The 19,808-nt window shown below is 41.8% G+C and overlaps 1 protein-coding gene across 47 annotated transcripts in view; it reads left to right on the forward strand.

Annotated features, from left to right (window-relative positions):
* Positions 1 to 19,808, forward strand: part of NRCAM (neuronal cell adhesion molecule) — a 192,285-nt gene that overhangs the window by 34,668 nt on the left and 137,809 nt on the right. Inside the window, exon 2 of one of the 47 annotated variants that reach the window (XM_039913311.1) lies at positions 3,771 to 3,928. The exons of the other annotated variants lie outside the window; for them this stretch is intronic. The gene's annotated coding sequence lies outside the window, so the exon portion shown is untranslated. The remainder of the gene's footprint in view (positions 1 to 3,770; positions 3,929 to 19,808) is intronic. 47 annotated transcript variants of the gene reach the window in all.

Raw genomic sequence — 19,808 nt, forward strand, 5'->3', positions numbered from 1 at the left:
CTCTAAATTATTTTAGTATGTCTTCCATACTAGATTATAAAATGATGTGTCAGCCAACCCCTGGGAAGCCATACACATTATCAAAAAATAATATTGATCTCACAAGGCTATAAGATTCTGTTACCTATGCAGCACACTAAGTGATTGTATTACCATGTTAATGCAGTCACTCATCCTGTCCCGCTTGGATCAGCATCCTTGCTGATCTCCCAGTCTCCTGTCTCTCCCAACTCCAGTCCATAGTTCACTCTGCTGCCTGGATCATTTTTCTAGAAAAACGTTCAGGATGTGCTTTCTGACTCCTCAAAGAACTCCAGTGGTTGCCCATCCACCTCATAAAACAACTGCTTTATGGAGAGTTGAAATTGGGAAACCAAAAGAAGGGAAGAGGAAATGTTTTAAGGACATGGTAAGATAAAGTGTCAGACGATATGCTCCCCTTCTATTCTCTATCTACACCCACTTTTTTGGAGAACTCATTCGCTCCCATGGCTTCAACTATAATAATAAGAATAATTATGGTATTTGTTAAGTGCTTAACTATGTGCCAGGCACTGTACTAAGTACTGGGGTGGATACAAGCAGATCGGGTTGGACAGAGTCCCTGTGCCACGTGGGGCTCACAGTCTCAATCCCTATTTTACAGATGAGGTAACTGAGACCCAGAGAAGTTAAGTGACTTGCCCAAAGTCACACACCTGACAAGTGGCAGAGCTGGGATTAGGACTCCGGCCCTTCTGACTCCCAAGCCTGGGCTCTTTCCACTGAGCAACACTGCTTCTCATTTTTCTACAAAACTGTTAAATCCGTCTTTCCCCACTCCTCAAGAACCTCCAGTGGTTGCCCATCCACCTCTGCATCAAACAGAAACTCCTTACCATTGGCTTTAAAGCACTCAATCACCTTGCTCCCTCCTACCTTATCGTCCTGATTTCCTGCTATAACCCAGCCCGCACACTGCGCTCCTCTAATGCCAACCTATTCACTGTACCTCTGTCTCATCTATTTACTGCTGACCTCTCTCCCATGTCCTGCCTGTGGCCTGGAACACCCTCCACCTTCATATTCGAAAGACAATCACTCTACCCCGCTTCAAAGCCTTATGAAATGCACATTTCCTCCAAGAGGTCTTCCCCAACTAAACCATCATTTCATCTTCTCCCATTCCCTTCAGTGCTGCATCTAGATAGTAAGCTCACTGTGGGCAGGCAATGTGGCTACCAACTCTGTTGCATTGTATTCTTCCAAGTACTTACTACAGTGCTCTGCCCACAGTAAACACTTAATAAATATGATTGATTGACAGACTGATTCTCTACCAATGCTCACAGGGATTTGTGGGCAGGCCCAGCCCCTCTGCCTTACGCCAAGCTCCCTCTAGACTGGAAGCTCTTTGTGGCCAGGGAATGGGCCTTCCAAACTCTGTGTATTGTACTCTCCCAAGTACAGTGCTCTTCACATAGTATGTTCTCAGTTGATTACACTCCTAAACTGGCAGTGATAAGTGTAACAGACCGAATTGTACACTCCAAGCACTTAGTACAGTGCTCTGCACACAGTAAGCGCTCAATAAATATGAATGAATGAATGAATGAATGAATGAATGAACTCTTTCGAGCCTTTGGCTCCTTGTAACGAACAGAAGGTCAGTCAGCTCGTTCCCGTCTACCTTGCCATGCTGATTTCCTACTGTGGCCCAGCATGCGCACTTCACTACTCTAATGCCAACCTATTCACTGCACCTCGACCTTATCCGCCTCTCCACCGACCCCCAGCCCTCGTCCTTCCTCTGGGCTGGAATGCCCTCCACCTTCACATCTGACAGTCACTCTACCCATCTTCAAAGCCATATTAAAATCACATCTTCTCCAAAAGTCCTTTTCTGACTAAGCCCCAGTTTCCCTTATTCGTGCTTATTTCTGCATCACCTTTACAGTTGGGTCCATACCTTTTAAGCACTTGATATTCACCCCTCCCATGTAAGTGCTATGGGGTTGGGAGTGGGATGAACTTCACCCTCAGTGGTGTCTTTGAATTTGGGAGTCAGCTATATGTAATTGTGACTTAGTTAAACCCTAATAATATGTCACTAGGTGAGGCAGTTTAACTACTGCACAATATCAATTAAGCTTTCTCTGCTTTTTATGTAGTCACCCTGTGGTTGGCACTTTTTGTGCGGTTCCATTGCTAAGTAATTGACACCTAAAGTTTTCCCTCTACCGGGGCAGCAACATGTGAGTGATTATCTGTCTCTCGTTATGAACTAGCTTAGAGTGACTGTCCCTGCAAAGCAGCATGACATAATGGGAAGAGCCTAGACCTGGGAGCTAGAAGTTCTAGATTCTAATCCTGGCTCTGCAGTTTTGTGACCTTGCACAAGTCACTTAACTTCTCTGTAAAGTCAAAGTCAGTACTTGTCTCCCTCTTACCTCCTAGACAGTGAACGCCAGGATTTAGTACAGTGCTTGGCACAAAGTAAGCATCAACGAAGACCACAATTATTATAACATGGTGTAACTGCTATTAGTAATATTGATGGTAGCATTTATTGAGCTCCCACTTGGCACAGTGTATTGAGTATCTGGGAAAGAACAGCCCCGTTTTGGAAAGTGGGTATTTCCATTTTTAGACATGCTAATTTTGAAGTTCAGAGGCTGAAGTGATAAATGTCCTGGAGAAAAGGGGAAATGCACATGGTTGTTTAGTAGGAGGAAGGTCTGGTCTTGGAGAGGCAGCTTTGGGAGTCACCTCCAAAGACTCAATCAGTCAATCACATAACATCATCCATGCATCTGCTGCCTCTTATTCCCACTGTATCCTCTCAGGTAACACTCTGGACAGAGCATTGAAGTGTAAGCACTTGGGGGAGTACAAGAGAGTTAGCAAACGGGATTGTCTTTGGGGTTCTCCTAGCTGGGGAAGCAGCAGGAGGAAGCCCTAACGTGCCCTACCATGGTCCACAATTCCCCCCAGAGGTATCTTGAGGATCCTAGAGCTCTTATCTGCTTTTATATTAAGGCAGGAGTACTCACTCTAGGCTACCTTTAAGGTTACCTATCAGAATTGCACCCCAGATGGAACTTGGTGACCAATAATAATAATAACAAAATGATAATAATTCTGAGATTTATTAAGTGCTTACTATGTGCCAGGCACTGTACTAAGAGCTAGGATAGATACAAAATAATCATGTAGGTGACATGCCCTGTTCCACATAGGGTTCACAGTCTTTATCCTCATTTTACAGCTGAGGTAAATGAGGCACAAAGAAGTTAAGTGACTTGCCCAAGGTCACACAGCAGGCAAGTGATAAAGACAGGATTAGAACCCTGGCCCTTGGACTCTCAGGCCCTTGCTGTAAGTACTAGGTCATGCTGCTTCTCAAGGGTATTCAAGGACAGTACATGTTCCCTTCCTCTTCCACCTTTGCAGTAATTCTGACTCCCAGGATCATGAGTTCCCCATGCTCTGATCACCCAAGGATGCACATTGTGAATGAGGGATGGATTTTTACTTACTTAAGGATTTCGCCATAACATTCATTTTAGTTGTACTGTCAATGTCAACTCCAATCTGGGGTTGAAACTCGTCCCTGAAGCTAACCCATTTCTCAAGGGGTAGCCTCCCTCTAATGCCTTAGCATTACCCTGCAAGCAGTCTTTTTCTGGTCCATCCCCTCTGCGGGTATTCTGGTTCACTTCCCTCTCCTGAGTCCAGCCCTCTCAGGGAACTTCAGCTTCTCAAGCACACTCTCTGGATTCTCTCCTCAGGTCCCCAGTCAGAATCGTGGTTTGCATCCTGTCCCTCTGAACACTTCTTCCCGAAAGCCTCCAAAGTGGATGGAGGAACCTTCCCCAATTAGCTACCCCCTTCCTCCTTTTCTCACATCCTCCTCTCTAATTGGCTTGGAACCAGTTGATGCCATCTGGTAAGTTACTGACACCATTTATCTAAATAGCTAAAGCTCATCTAAGACCTTTCTATTTGGAAGGGGATATTACTGCTACCTAAACTTCTGTGCTTCACTCCCTCTCTGTCTTTGGGACTAAGCTAGGAAATAGGTGCTTGAGATTGTGTTTCTTATTTATGTTGTGCTCTCCCAAGGGCCTACACACAATGTACTGCCCACTTGTCAGTGTCTGCATATATTCTTGGCACACAGCGAAAGAACTTACCTGCCCTGCTATGCTGTCTCCTCCTTCCTGACCACCTTGATTGCTACTTCTGCTGCTGCCAAGCTAGCCTTGAGCAGGCTGCGGGGCCAGGCCAGAGGTTCTTCTTGTCCCAAGCCCTAGATGCCAAAGGGATGAGCCCTTTATAGCTACAGCGTGGCTTAGTGGAAAGAGCACGGGCTTGGGAGTCAGAGGTCATGGGTTCTAATCCCAGCTCTGACGCTTGTCAGCTGTGTGACCTTGGGCCAGTCACTTAACTTTTCTGTGCCTCAGTTACCTCATCTGTAAAATGGGGATGAAGACTGTGAGCCCTATGTGGGACAGCCTGATTACCGTGTATCTACCCCAGCACTTAGAACAGTGCTTGGCACATAGTAATTGCTTAACAAATGCCAACATTATTATTATTATTACCTAAGGGGCTGCTTGACAATATGAGTCTTCACACACTTTCTTGGCCTAGTGTCCCCTTCATCTGCTCACTCTTTTATCAGTAAACAATCAGTAAGCAAACATCAGTTCTGGGACTGGCCACTGTAACTTCTACTCTGGCTACGATTCATCGGTCAATCAATCAGTGCAATTTATTGAGCGCTTACTCTGTGAAGAGCATGGTACTTAGGACTTTGGAGAGTGTAGTAGAGTAATTGAAAACAATCCCTACCCTCAGAGATTCCATCCTTGTTATACTGTTCTCTCCCAAGTGCTTAGTACAGTGTTCTGCACACAATAAGTGCTTAATAAATACAGTTAACTGACTGCTTGACTGCATAGAATGCTAGACAGATAACTATTCTGAAAAAAGCCAAGGTGATACTAATAATACTAGTGCCGGTATTTGTTAAGGGCTTACTCTGTGCCAAGCACTGTTCTAAGCACTGGGGTAGATACAAGGTAATCAGGTTGTCCCACGTGGGGCTCACAGTTTAAATCCCATTTTACAGATGAGGTAACTAAGGCACAGAAAAGTGAAGTGACTTGCCCAAAGTCACACAGCTGACAAGTAGTGGAACCGGGATTAGAACCCGTGACCTCTGACTCTTAAACCTGTGCTTTTTCCACTAAGCCACACTGCTTCTGTGCTGAATCAGAGAAAGTCTCTCCAATGAAAGGTCTTAAATGGCAATATGTAGCTTAATATTGCCATTAAATTCTGCTACAGAATGAGTATACATTCAGTGATTAAAGGATATGGAAAAATGTAGGTAAAATAAAATAAAAAAGCCCAGTTCTGGGACATTTGACTGTGTGATATTTGTTAAGCCTTTACTATGGGCCACTCACTGTACTAAGTGCTGGAGAGGATATAAGCAAATTGAGTTCGAAACAGTCCTTGTCCAATGTGGGGCTCACAGTCTCAATCTCCATTTTACAGATGAGGTAACTGAGGCACAGAGAAGTGAAATGACCTCCCCAAGATCACACAGCAGACAAGTTGCAGAATCAGGATTAGAACCCATGACCTTCTGAATCCCAGGTCCGTGCTCCATCCACTACGCAATCCTACCAACTTGTATCCGAGGTGGAGATCTATAAAACAGTTTAAGAAATGAATGTCAGCTATAATTTCTTCATTTTTGAAGATAATGTTACTAAAATGAAATCCTATTTATGAATGCAAGTGTGGCTAAAAGAGGGATCCATAACTGACTTGCTCTTCCTCATTGTTTTAACTGTGTGATTATGGGTTTTTCCTATTCAAAACCTGCTTATGAGCTTGCTATTTAGTATCTTTGGGAAAGCTCAGCTTAATGAGAGCAACACCTTTCAAGTTATCATGGCTGATCTGTCTCTTCAGTTCCAATAGTCTACTGTCTTCCTTCTTGCCACATCCTGTGGGTTTTCCTCCATCCTAATCCTTTTCAACCTGCCCACTTTATTGAATTATACTCACCCAATTGCCTAATAAAGTCCTCTGCACACAGCCAGTACTCCATAAATACCATTGATTGATTGAGTGATTACTCCTCTGTCTCATTATCTGAGACTTCTTCATTGTACCCTTCCAGCTAGCCAATGGCCCTTTTTAATTCACCATGCAGCAGCTGCTTGAGTTTTCTACTGCTATTCATTTACTTCACCCTCCCTTTTCCGGGAGCACATATACAAACCCCTAACTACTCCACCTTATTAATCCATCCCTTTCTACTGTATTAAAACAGTGTGCCTGCCCTTCTCTCCTTGACCACCGGTATCAATAGCCCAACTCCAATTATTCCTTCCCCTCCACTTTCAATGCCCCCCCTTCTATCTCCTGTCCTAAAAGAACTCTCCTTCCACCCACCTCACCCATCAGCTTTTGTCCTCCCCATCCCCTACTATTCCTCTCCTTTAATGAATTATCTATCCCTACTTCCTCCACTTCCTGCCCTGTCACTCCCTCCTTGATTTTCTGTAATACGGCTTCAACTCCATCCACTCCTCCGAAACTGCCCTTTCCCAGGTCAAAAACGACCACCTCCTTGATAATTTACTATTATTATCATTATTAATAATGATGATAATAATGATTCTATTTGTGAAGTGCTATGTGTCAAGCTCTGCTATGTAGATACCATGCAAATTTAGAAGCAAATAGAAATTTAATTGAATCTGCTCCATCCTAATCCTTCTTGTCCTCTCAGCAGCCTTTGGCATTGTAGACCACCCCCTCTTCTAAAAATTCTGTTAATCGTAACAGAGGTACTTTTTAAATGCTGTTCCACATAGGGTGCACAGTAAAAGGAGAAGGGAGAACAGTTATTTAATCCCCATTTTACAGATGAAAAAACTGAAGGACAGAGAAGTTGTGACTTGCCCAAGGCCACAACAGGCAAGTGGCAGAGCCAGAATTAAAACTCAGATCTCCTGATTCCCAGTCAAATGCTAGTTCACCTAGGGCACTTGGTTACTCTGACCCTGCCCTTTCCTGGTTCTCCTTCTAGCTCTCTGGTGGCTTTTCTGTCTTTCATCAGCTCCTCCTCTGCCTCCCACCTCCTAACTCGTTGGGGCCCTTGAAGTCTCAGTTTGGGCCCCCTTCTTGTCTCAATTTACACCCACTCCCTTGGGCTCCACCCCAACAGCTGCAACTAACATCTTTGCATGGATGACTTCCAAACCTACCTCTCCAGCCCCTACGTCTCTCCTTCTCTGCCTCTGCAGTCATGCATTTCCTCCTGCCTTCGGGACATCTCTCCTTGTATATACTGCTGACTCCTCAAAGCAGCGTGGCTCTGTGGAAAGAGACTGGGCTTCGGAGTCAGAGGTCATATGTTCGACTCCCTGCTCTGCCACTTGTCAGCTGTGTGACTGTGGGAAAGTCACTTAACATCTCTGTGCCTCAGTTACCTCATCTGTAAAATGGGGATTAAGACTGTGAGCCTCATGTGGAACAACCTGATTACCCTCTATCTACCCCAGCCCTTAGAACGGTGCTCTGCACATAGTAAGCACTTAACAAATACCAAAAAAAAAAAAGTCCAGAACTGAACCCTTCATCTTCCTTCCCATAACCTTTCCTCTCCCCAACTTTTCCATCACTGTTGATAACATCACTATCCTTCTGTCTCACAATCCACAGCTTTGGTATTGTCCTTGATTCATCTCTCTCTTTCCACCCCCATATCCAGGCAGGCACCAAGTCCTGTCGGTTCTGTCTTCAAAACTTCTCCAGCATCGACCCCTTCCTCGCCATCCAAAGTGGCACAATGCTGATCCAAGCACTTTCCATAATTCATCTCAACTACTCCATCAGCCTCCTTGCTGGCCTCCTTGTATCCAGCCTCTCCCTCTCAGGCCATACTTCATTCTGTTGTCTGAATCATTTTTCTAAAACATCATTTGCATACATCTCCCCACTCCTCAAAAATTTCCATGGTTTGCTTATCCATGTCCACAATAAACGGAAACTCCTTAATGGCACTGAGACCCTCGATCAGCTCTCTCCTTTCCTCATCCTCCCTCCTCTGCCACTTTCACCAGCCTAATTCCTCTAACACCAGCCTACTCACTGTGTCTTATTTTTGTCTCTTTTGCTGTCGTACTAGGAGGTGGGAGTCAGAGGAGGAGCTGATGAAAGACAGTAAAAGCCACCAGAGAGATATGAGAACCCGGAGAAGGCAGGATCAGAGAAACCTAGTGGCCTAATGGAGCTAGTACCTGACTTAGAGTCAGGAGACCTGGGTTCTAATCCTGACTGTATATACTGGTTTACCTGGTTAGAAAAATAGCATGGCTTAGTGGGGCTTAGGAATCAGAGGACATGGGTTCCAATCCCAGCTCTGCCACTTGTCTGCTGTGTGACCTGGGCAAGCCATTTAAGTTCTCTATACCTCAGTTACCTCATCTGTATAGTGGGGATTAAGACAGTGAGCCCCACGTGGGATAACCTGATTACCATGTATCTACCCCAGTGCTTAGAACAGTGCTTGGCACATAGTAAGCACTTAAATACCATAATTATTATCATTATTATTATGATTATCCAACCAGCACTCCCCACAGTACTTAGGTTCATGTTTTTTGTATTTAGTGGTGTCTCCTGTCTATAAACTGTCTCTCCTGCCAACTTGGGAGCCCACATCCTCACCGCCAGAGGACTGAGAACGGGGGAGAGGAAGAAGAGTAGAGGAAGGAGGCCACCTGGGGAGGTTTGGGTGGAGCTCTGCCCACCCCTCAACTCCAGGAGAGGGGAAGAAGGAGTGCTGAACCAGGGTTCCAATTTCTGAAAAGCAGGGGAAGGGGATACTAGCCCCGTGGTGGCATGAGCTCACAGAATGGCACCCACACCCACTCTCACTCCTGCCCGCATCCCAGGCGCAGGGCAATCCTTCCCCATCCCCTTCAGGGGAGCAGAAGCATGAGGTTTTGGCATGGAGAGTCCACTGATACTGCTTGCCTGCATAATAATAACAGTAATAATAATTGTGATATTTGTTAAGTGCTCACTATGTGCTAGACACTCTACTAAGCTCTTGGGTGGATACAGGCAAATCAGGTTAGACACAGTCCCTGTACCGTATGGGGCTCATAGTCTCAATCCCCATTTTACAGATGAGGTAATCGAGGCCCAGGGAAGTGAAGTGATTAGCCTAAGGTCACACAGCAAGTGGCGGTCCGGGATTAGAATCCATGACCTTCTGACTCCTAGGCCTGTACTCTACCCACTGCGCTATGCTGTTTCTCATGCCCAGAATGCCAAACATTCACTCCTCCCCCCAACCATCGTAGGCCTGCTCCCAGCCAGGATCCTGGGGTCTGGCCATCAGTGTGACCAGCATGGCTCAGGTGGGAGGTCCCCACCAACCTCATTATTGGGCAGGACCTAGGCAGATACTGTCGTCCAGGGCAACACTATGGACATTGTTTCAGTGCCGGTAAATGGACCGTGTTTCAGGACCTCATTGTTGATCTCCTTGCCTTGCCTCTAAATGCTGACTGTGATTTATAGGTGGAGCTGGTGAAACTCTTTAAAGAGCTTGATGTCTTTTTGTGGTATTTGTTAAGGGCTTACTGTGTACCAGACACTGTACTAAGTACTGGGGTAGATACAACCTAATCAGGTTGGACACAGTTCATGTCCCAGATGGAGTTCATAGTATCAACACCCATTTTACAGATGAGGTAACTGAGGCACAGTGAAGTGAAGTGACTTGCCCAAGGTCACACAGAAGACAAGTGGCAGATCTAGGATTAGGACCCAGGTCCTTCTGACTCCCAGGCTGGTGCTCTATCCACTAAGTCACACCTTCTTTGGTAGGTCCAGGTTTATCATCCTTATATACCACCTACTTTTTTGAATTTGATGATCCATTATCATCACAAATCTGTTTTGCAATCTTTTCTCCCCCTTTCTTTTTCTGTGCAGTACTGGATGATGTACAGTCTAGATAGAAGAATTTGAAACCCACTTTAAGTTCTGTGTTATCAATAAAACTATTTGATTTTGAGTAAAGCTTTCTGGGTAGGGGTGGAGTTTGTATCAGACTTTTTGCAGTGTCCAGTTTGTATCAAACTTTATTTTTAGGAGAAAACACACTTTTAAAAATATTTTCATCATCATTGCTTCGGTCCACCATCAACAGAATCTTCAACAGGAAGATTATTGAATACTGTCAGCTGATGAGCATGTAGGGAATGGTTATTGGCAGCAGAGTTCCCTTGGATAGAATATGCAAGAAGTTTGGATAATAAGCAGGTGCTATCTGGAGATGAAATTGGTTGAAACAGTTAAACCCTTCACAAATAGCCAACCTGAAGACTTTTTACTTCCCTAAAGATTGAACTTGTCCCCCAAAACTTAGAAGTATGCAAAAAGCTTTACCTTCAGTAGAAAAGAAGAACATTTTGAAGAGATGGAAGTGACACCAAAATAATCCTCTTAACACTTCCTACTGACGATGATGTCTTATTAAGAATAATTAGCCTCCCAGTGTGAGAAGATATGGCTTTCACTCTGATAGATAAAATTATCGTGGATTTCAGAGATGCCAACAGAGATGCCATCTTCAATATCATAGTATCTCATGTTTTCCATTGTTGACAAGATCACACCTGGAGACCTATGGCATGGGCTATTGAAGCCCAGGAGTTTCCAGATCCTTTAGCTTAAATGCTCCAGCTGCCATCAGATTTTAGCCAGTAGCGTTAAAAGTGGAAAATAAAAATAAAAAGTGTGAGTTGACACAGCGGGGAACAGAAATAGAGAGATATAGCTTCATAGGGATTGAACTTGGAAAGAGTTCTTTTATCTTTACTGTCTTCAAGAGGTGATTGCTCAGCACCCAAGGACTTAAAGAAGTACATTAAATTCTCTCTTTGCCTTATCTTCAGGTTCAATCATTTTGTACAACTTTACTCTCCTCTTTCCCTGCCTTTTTTTCTTTTCAAGTCCATTAGTGGGATGACATTTGCTGCCAGAGCTAGCCTTGTGCAGTAGCCTCCAGCAAGGTTTGCTTAAAGTAATTCCATTCTTTAGATTAGTTGAGAGTAATTGATACAGCTGGAAATCTCCTTTCCATAGAATAGAATAGCCTGACTCAAAGAAAACATTTCCCTGAAACCTATGGCTGGAGCAGCTGAATTCCACTGTTGAGTTCTGATGGCTCTAACAGCACTTGCCACACAGGTCTGTCTTTGTTGGAAAACCCCAGTATATGGTCACAAACATAGTGTGTTTCTAATTTCTAGGCCCCCATTTTGTGCCTCCATCTACCACTTCAACCCTCCTATGCCACCTAAGTATCCCCAACCCTGCTTAGCACTTAAGTACGTAGCTTGTATATACTATTGCTTTAGCCTATCTGTAATTTAAGTGTCTGTTTTCGGTGCTCAGCTGTAAGCAACTGAGGAAAAGGATAATGTCTACTACTGCTGTTGTATTTTCCCAAGTACTTAGTGCAGTGTTCTGCACCAAGTAGATGTCCAGTAGGTGCTATTGCTTGATTGGTATGTTTTAGTATACAGGTAGCTCAGATCTGGAGCATATGAGGTCAGTCTAGAACTCAGCCCCTCAAGTGATTATAGAAATCTATATGTCTTTTAAGTTCTACTGACAGATGATTATCTAATCATTAGAAAATCTAATGATTAGAGAAGCAGCGTGGCTCAGTGGAAAGAGCCCGGGCTTGGGAGTCAGAGGTCATGAGTTCAAATCCCAGCTCTGCCACTTGTCAGCTGAGTGACTGTGGGCAAGTCACTTAACTTCTCTGTGCCTCAGTTACCTCATCTGTAAAATGGGGATTAACTGTGAGCCTCACATGAGACAACCTGATTACCCTATATCTACCCCAGCACTTAGAACAGTGCTCGGCACATAGTAAGCGCTTAACAAATACCAACACATAATCTATTAGATGCTGTTATTCAGACTTTGGATTATTTGGAAGGTGGATGACGGTGTTGGTAATTACATCTTCGGATAAGTCACTTCACTTTCTCTGGGCCTCAGTTACCTCATCTGTAAAATGGGGATGAAGACTGTGAGCCCCATATGAGACAACCTGATGACCTTGTATCTCCCCCATTGCTTAGAACAGTGCTTGGCACATAGTAAGCGCTTAACAAATACCATCATTGTTAGTAAAATTACTCACAGAAATAGACCATTGCTATTCCATGGGGCTAATGACTGTCTTCCATGAGAAACAGCTTGGCCTAGTAGATCAAACACGGGCCTGGGAGTCAGAAGCACCTGTGTTCTAATCCCAGCTCCACTCCTTGTCTGCTCTGTGACCTTGGGAAAGTCACTTTACTTCTCTGTGCCTCAGTTATTTGTAAAATGGGGATCTAAACAGAGCTCTGTGTGGAACAGGGACAGTTACCAATTACCTTGTATCTATCCCAGCTCAGGGCAGTGCCTGGCACATAGTAAGTATTGAATAAATATCACAATTATTATTATTATTATTGTTACATTTGACAGTCTACTTGCATTGAAATATAAAGATGTGATGAGGTACACTTTGAAACATTGCAGCTTAATGGAAAATTGGTGAGAAACTGCTGCAGGAGGCAGACAAGGCTGATAGCCAATGAGATGAACCAAGACTTCATGAAGACAAGGAGAGAGGTTGTAGACTCAAAAACAGAGACAGGGCTGGTGTGGAATAGCCCATCAGTAAGAAAGGATCTGTCTTTACTCATAACAGTTCAGGGGGGAAGTGGTCCCACACTGATCCAAAAGGACCCACTCTTACTCTGGGATAGGACCTCAGTTATATACATGGACAGCTGTATATATACACACACAAACACATAAGTTTGTGGGTAAGCATCCTAAGGAATTTAATGTATTTTTGTTGCTCAGATATAGTACATTGAAAAATTAAATGACATTTGTCAAGATCGAGTGCAGAATCACTTCCCACTTAGTTTGCTATAAAATATAAATGATGTCCAATCAGATATCCTGGCTAGTAATAGTTTATCAGAGAAGTGAATTGGTGTGTCAAAATGCATAAAATCACATTCATTTAGAATTACAAGGAGTATATCAAATTACATTTTACATCATACAACCAGTATTATTAGCTCCCACTGAGTGATATACAGAGCATGAAGAGATCTGAACTAAGGAAAACCAAATGGATTTGCTTTTCAACTAAATATTTCACACTAGCATTAGATTAAACAGTAAGTAAAAGGGTATCTGCCATATTTTTATTATGTTGATGTCAGAATACTTTGAGAGGTTGTTAAAATCAAACTATATCTTGAGGAAGGGAGGTAAGAATTGTTATGCATTATTCTTTAACTTCATTTTAATCCTTTGTTTGAATAAGAAAATAAGACAGTGAAACCAACATTTAATAGTTTACCTTGGCATCTTTGAAAGGAGAAATAAGGAAAACTTGGATTTCAAGTTTCCAGAAAATTTTTCTAAAGAACAGAAAAATAATTTTCCTTGGTTTCTGAATAACTAAGTTCAAAATTATGTATGATATAGGTTTTCAGAAACCAAAGAAAATTATACATATTTTATCAATGTAACAGTAAAAATATTTAAGATGCAATGATATGTTAGTCGATATTGCGTTTGTTTAAACTTATTAGTCTGTTAATGCCAAATTCCTTATCTCACTTATTTGGAATCATCTATGTCAAACATGTTTATGTATATATTATATATGTGTGTGTGCATTTATATATATATAGTTGATTTTAGTCCTATTTTTATCAACTAATTCTTAAATGTAATTGCTCTCAATATTTCATATTTAAATCATATTTAAAAATAGTATACATATTTTATTACTTATTGAAACCAATTAGATGAGAACACCTATCATCATTACTATAAAGTAATATACTGGCCAATTGTATTTTAATATTTTAAAAATTTAGTCTCCTTCAAGTAAGTGCAACTCCTTAAGATGACTTGATGATTTAGGGCCCAAAATTTGTCTTCCTCCTAGAGGGGATGAAAGGAAATTTTCTTGTTGTGTTAATCAATTGCTTCTGTAGTGTGAATACTGTAATACAAATTAATAAGCACAATAGAAAGAGTTAAATGGGAATGCCTAGTCTTGTGTTTATAAATTAAATTAATATAATGAATGTCAAAGCTATCTCCTAATGAAAAGGAAATTTTCTTGTTGTGTTAATCAATTGCTTCTGTAGTGTGAATACTGTAATACAAATTAATAAGCACAATAGAAAGAGTTAAATGGGAATGCCTAGTCTTGTGTTTATAAATTAAATTAATATAATGAATGTCAAAGCTATCTCCTAATGAAGTTGTTGAGTATTTAGTTCTTGAGATGTTAGGTAGCCAAAAGTACCATATACTCAGCAAATCCTTGTTTTTTTCTGTTGATTTGTTTGCTCTGTGGAATTGTGTTGCCAACCATACCCTGCCATAAATAGATAATCTGCAACACTGATGTTTTAATGTTATTTATACTTGTGAATCCCCAAATCAGCATTTCCACAGAAAAGTATGAAGTGCTTCAATACATCCTCTTTGATGATATTGACAGTCACTTGAAACACATATTTTACTTTATTCTGGAATATATGAATGAGTTTCTAAACCAGATTGCCGGGTTTAATTTACTGTAGACTAGTCTACTGTATTAGCTATAGTAGGGGCAGACAAGCTTACTAAATAATCAAACATGCCACAGAATTACTTCCATTCCCACTGTAACACGGCAACAGGAATAGCAAGATGCCAAATAGACTAAAACCAAATTTCCACCTAAATCTAAAGGACAGTTAGTAAAGCTACAGATATTGGAAATCAAAGAGGTATCTAAGTTAATAGCACACCTATCATAGGCTCAAAATTAGATGCAATTTACAGGAGATATAAAAGCCAACAAACAAAATTATTTGATTATACTGGGCAAAGGAGATTGGCTAATAGAAATGTTGTTCCCCTGCTCCCCATTCCTTTCTCTTCTCCCCAGAATACTTAGGAAGGGAAAGATCAGGCTTTATATGTAAAATACATATATTTAATATATATTTATGAATATGTGAATAAAAGCAGGATGGTCTAGTGGATAGAGCATGGGCCTGGGAGTCAGAAGGACCTGGGTTTTAATCTCTTTGTGCCACTTCTATACTGTTTGGATTTGGGCAAGTCATTTAACTTCTTTGTTCTTCAATTACCTCATTTGTAAAATGGGGATTAAGACTGTGAGCCCCATGTGGGATATGGACTGTGTCCAACCTGATCTTGTATCTAATTACAGTGCTTAGTACAGTGTCTGGCACATAGGAAGAACTTAACAAATACCATTAGACATATGTGTGTATATTACATATATAATTTATATGTAATTAATTATATTTTTAAGACTATATCAAGAGTGAATAACTAATGAGGACAAATGGGAAGGGTGGAAAACTGGGCTTAATCATGGAAGGAGTTGAAGATGATCAAAAACTCCTTCCATGAGTTGAAGATCAAAATTAACTGGGTCATGTATTTAGATCAGGACTTCCTGATCACTACAACCTAGCCCCATGTGGGACAGAGACTGTCTCTGTTCCACTTATAGTGTATCTACTCCATGTGCTTGGCACATAGTAAGCACTTAACAAATACCACAATTATTATTATTATTACTATCCTAGGTTACTTAGGAAATTGGCAAGCTTGTCATGAAACCGTTCTGTTTAAGAATTCATGGAGGGGCAGGAGAAATCTCTGAGAATGGAAAAGAGCAAATATTGTGCCCATCTTTGACAAGAGAAGAAAAGAAAGGATCTGGTCATTAAAGACCAATCAGCTAAATATCAATACCAGAGAAGATTATAAAAAAGATATCAAACAATCAATTTTTGATCACTTAACGGAGCATAAGAAGCAATCAGGATGGTTTGAGTAAGAGCACAATGTTCTTCCCAAATTAAATTTCCTTCTAAGTCAGGGTCACCAAATCCTGAGGGTTCTACTTCATAGAGTATTTAGAATCTGCCCATTCCTCTCCATCCAAACTGCTATTATGCTGATCCACGCACTTATCATATCCTTCCTTGACTATTGCATTAGCCTCCTAGCTGACCTTCCTTCTGAATGTCTCTCCCCTTTCCACTCCATACTTGTCTGCTGTGACCTTGGGTAAATCACTTCACTTTTCTGTGCCTCATCTGAAAAATGGGGATTAAGACTGTGAGCCTACTGTGGCACAGTGATTATCTCCAACCTGATTAGCTTGTATCTACCCCAGTGCTTAGTTCAGTGCCTGGCACATACTAAGTGCTTAACAAATAACATTAAAAAATTGGAGTCAAAGTTGACATACTGTTGGGGTCTTCTGGGACACTGATGGGAAAATTGATAGGAGTGGTGTAGAAGGAAAGATAAGTTTTGATCATGGTAAATTTGAAATACTGGCAAAATATCTGAGTGGAGCTATCCTGGGGCAAGAGGAATTGTAGGTTAGATGAGAAGCCAGGGCTGGAGAGGTAGGTTTTGTAGTTATCCTCATAAGGATGGTAATTTTAGCTCTGTGAGTAAATAAACTTCCCTACAGATTGGGTATAGAGTGAGATGAGTAGGTGACCAAGAACAACTCTCCCAGGACATTAGAGTGAGGGCTTTGTGGAGGAAGAGGAGCCAGCAAATGTAACTGAGAAGGAACAGTCAGAAAAATAGCAAAATTAGATTAATACCATGTTACTGAAAACTTAGCTTGATTGGATTGCAAGGGGAAGAGGAGGTCCCCACTGTCAAAGCTCAGAAAAGAGCAAACCCATTGGAGATGGCTATAAGTAGGTCATTGATGACATTAGAGAAATCCATTAAGTGGAATGAAAGATTGAAAACCCAGTTGAAGTGGGTGAAAAAAAGAGGGCTGTGGGAACAAGAGGATTTTTTAGTTTAGGTAAGAGGAGCATATTTTAAGGCAGAAGGGAAGAAGCATGGCCTGGAGGAAAGAGTGCATGCCTGGAAGTCAGAGGCAGGGACTGTCTCTATCTGTTGCCGACTTGTTCATTCCAAGCGCTTAGTACAGTGCTCTGCACATAGAAGGGCTCAATAAATACTATTGAATGAATGAATGAATGACCTGGGTTCTAATCCTGGCTCTGCCACTTGCCTGCTGAGAACACTTGGACAAGTTACTTAACCTCTCTGTGCCTCTTCTGTAAATTGGGGATTCAATACCTGCTCTCCCTCCTACTTAGGTTGTGAGCCCCATTTAGGACAGGGACTGTGTCCCACTAAGTTTTTTGGTGTGTACCCCAGCTCTTAGTTACAGTGCTTAATAGTAAGTGCTTAACCAATACTATCGTTATTATTATTACTATTATTATTAATAAACCAGCAGAGAGTGAGGGATTGAATATAGAAGTATGAGAGGAAAGGAATGTGTTAGTAAGTGCTTTTGGGAGGTGAGAAGGATTTAAAGAGGACCTTTCCTCTCCATCCAATCTGCTACCACACAGATCCAAGCACTTACCCCATCCCCACCTTGACTATTGCATTAGCCTCATTTCTGACCTCTCTACCTCCTATCTCTTCCCACTCTAGTCCTTACCTCACTCTGTTGCCCAGATCATTTTTCTATAAAAAGTTCAGTCCAAGATTCCCACTTTTCAAAAACCTCCAATGGATGCCCATCCATCTCCACATAAAAGCAGTAAGTCCTTATAATTAAATTACAATTAAAGTTACTCAATCTGCTGTCCCCTTCTTCGCTTCTTCCACTGATCTTTTCTACAACCCATCCTACACGACTCTGCTCCTCTAATACCAACCTTTTCACTCATACTCTATCTCATCTCTCTCACCATCAACCCATTGCCTACATCTTCCCTCTGGCCTGGTACCTCCTCCTGCTTCATAGCCAATGGACCATGATTTTACCTATCTCAAAAGCTCAATTAAAATCACATGTCCTCCAAGTGGGCTTCCCTGACTAAGTTCTCATTTTCCCTTGTTTGCCCCACCCTACTATTTTGCTTAGAAACTGGGATCTGTACCCCTTAAGCACTTTATATTCACTCACGCCATCCTTATCTATGTGTATGTATTGTCTCCTATCTGCCCTTTCTTTAATATATTTTAGTGTCTGTCTCCCACTCTACACTGTAAGCCCCTAGTGGGCAGGGATTTTGTCTACCTACTCTATTGTATTGTACTCTCCCAAGTACTCATAAGTACTCAATAAATGAAAAGCAGTGTGTCCTAGTGGACAGTGCATGGGCCTGGAAGTCAAAAGGACCTGGGTTCTAAACCCACGTCCCCCACTTGTCTGCTTCACTTCACTTCTCTGTGCCTCAGTTACCTGATCTATAATTTGGGACTTAGAGCCCCATGGATTATATTCAACCTGAGTAAGTTGTATCTATCCTAGCGCTTAGTAAAGAGCCTGGTACATAGTAATCACTCAGTGGTATTTATTGAGTGCTTACTATGTGCAAAACATTGCACCAAAGTGCTTAGAAGAGTACAATACAGCAGCGGTGTTCCCTGCCTATATTGAGCTTATAGTAAGCACTTAAATAAAATAAATAAATAAATATGGAGGAGGTGCTGTTGCAGAGAGCAAGCAGAAGTCCTCCTCTTGAGATTCAGCAGGCATACAGGAGAAGGATGAGGAGGGGATAGTGACATGATGAGGAGGAGAAGTGAGGATTTGGGGGAGTTCTTGCCTGATGGTTTTAGTTGTACCACCAAAGAAGTTGGCAAGGTCATCAGGAATTTTGGAGGGAGGAGGAGGGAGACTTGGGGTTTCAGGAGAGAAGGAAAGGTTTGGAAAAGTTGGTGGGCTTTATGGGCATGTTAGGCATTGAAAGAGGAATGAAAAGAGTTGCCTAGCAACTATGTGGTCATTGTTGCCCTGTTATTGCTATACCAGATTGCAGAAAAGCATACGGTCCTTAATGTTCTATCTTCTACCCTTTTTTATATTTTCGTTACTGGATAGTGCACATTTTGGTAGTAAAATTCATTAGAATTGTGTTGCCAAAGGGTTTTTGATTGTTTCTAGGATTTTCCAAATGTAGACTGGTACATAACTTTGATGTTCTTCAGTTCTTAATGTACAAGAGTGATTTAGTTATCCTTCCACTCCGCTTCCGTTTTGGACTTAAATTGCAGTCCTTTGGCCAGATTCGGATGCCACTCTGTGAAAATGATTAAATGAAAGTGGAGAGAATTCAGAAAAATAGATTAAATGGTTAAATAATAGTTCTAGGGGAAGAGATGAGAGGAATTGGATTATTTAATTTAGAAAAAAGGCAACTGTAAACAGTTACTGCTTTCTAATCTTTAAAGGAAAGAGAGAAACAGTGCACCTAGTGAAAAGAGCATGACATGGGAGTTCGAGGACCTGGATTCTAATCCCAACTCTTCCACTTGTCTTCTTTGTGACGTTGGACAAGTCACTTAACTTCTCTGTGCCTCAGTTACCTCATCTGTAAATTGGGGATTAAGTCTTCCCCCCTCTAATTTAGACTGTAAACCCCATGTGGGACAGGGACAGTCTTCAACCTGATTATCTTCTGTCTTCCTACTGCTTAGAACAGTTCTTGACTGTTCATAGTAAGCACTTAGCAAATACCTTAAAAAAAAAGTGGGGGGATGTGGTGAGGGTGCTTATGAGAATGAGACTAGATTGTTCTCAATGTGTGCAAAGGCTCAAATAAAAGGAAATGGGATTAAATAAAGTCAGAGAGATATTCTTTTTATTATAAGAAATG

The sequence above is a fragment of the Ornithorhynchus anatinus genome, chromosome 10 (genome assembly GCF_004115215.2).
Source record: "Ornithorhynchus anatinus isolate Pmale09 chromosome 10, mOrnAna1.pri.v4, whole genome shotgun sequence".
In the NCBI taxonomy this organism is placed as follows: Eukaryota; Metazoa; Chordata; class Mammalia; order Monotremata; family Ornithorhynchidae; genus Ornithorhynchus; species Ornithorhynchus anatinus.